Source organism: Fragaria vesca, linkage group LG3 (assembly GCF_000184155.1).
Source record: "Fragaria vesca subsp. vesca linkage group LG3, FraVesHawaii_1.0, whole genome shotgun sequence".
Classification (NCBI taxonomy): Eukaryota; Viridiplantae; Streptophyta; class Magnoliopsida; order Rosales; family Rosaceae; genus Fragaria; species Fragaria vesca.
This window is the reverse complement of record NC_020493.1, coordinates 8848173-8848701: the sequence shown is the minus strand read 5'-3', so window position 1 is coordinate 8848701 and position 529 is coordinate 8848173.

The window sequence follows — 529 nt, the reverse complement described above, 5'->3', positions numbered from 1 at the left end:
ACCGGGATTTTTAAACCTGCAAAGACACCGTCCCAAGCATAGAATGGAGTAGAAGAAGAGGAGAAAGCACTTTATCTCCCCCAAGGTTATTGAACTTTGAAGAGTTTTAGGGTTGTAAAGTAAACATACCGTAAAACTTGGATGCTTGATCGGACGAGAAGGAAGCAGTGGAGCGGACGGCCGGGGAGCGGCAGTCGTGGGCAACGGCGGCAGCGGCAGCAGCAGCGGCGGCGGCGGCGGCCGAGGAAGGGCCGAGGGTTTTCGGCTTTTGGTTTTAGGGTTTGGGAAAAAACTATTAGCTCAAGGGTTTGAGCAAAGAGCTGATAACGTGATGAAGTGAAAGTAAATTGAGAATAGAGAATCGTGAAAGATGTGTATCTCATTCATTGATAGGAGCCCTTTATATAGGGAATTACACATTACCAGTATGGTAAGGATATGAATACATAGATCTAGTCTAACTACATATCCTATTGGCATAAGGCAAAGGCACACATAAAAAATATCTAGAAAGATATGGAATATCCTA